The sequence below is a fragment of the Temnothorax longispinosus genome, chromosome 1 (genome assembly GCF_030848805.1).
Source record: "Temnothorax longispinosus isolate EJ_2023e chromosome 1, Tlon_JGU_v1, whole genome shotgun sequence".
NCBI lineage: Eukaryota > Metazoa > Arthropoda > Insecta > Hymenoptera > Formicidae > Temnothorax > Temnothorax longispinosus.
Window position 1 is genome coordinate 20,128,858 of NC_092358.1, and position 310 is coordinate 20,129,167.

Here is a 310-nt window from a genome sequence, read left to right on the forward strand (position 1 = left end):
TCAATATACAATATAATAAATTTACTTATTGGTTTGGTATATAATACTTTTACATTGGCAATATAATCGAACTAGTAAAACAATTTAGAGCATCGGCGATTCTCTTATTCGTTCGCTCGACCACTATCGGCCCGCGTCTCTTCCCCCCTTGCGTTAATAATAATAATGGCGACGTCGCTCTCCCTGACACTTCACGCCGGTTGTCACGTTAAATTCAGCGTCAGCTTCGTCACGGCGTTAAACTTGTCGTGCGATTTAAGGATTCAGAACCGCCGGGCTCGAAATCAGGAACCCTGCTCGACGACGAATC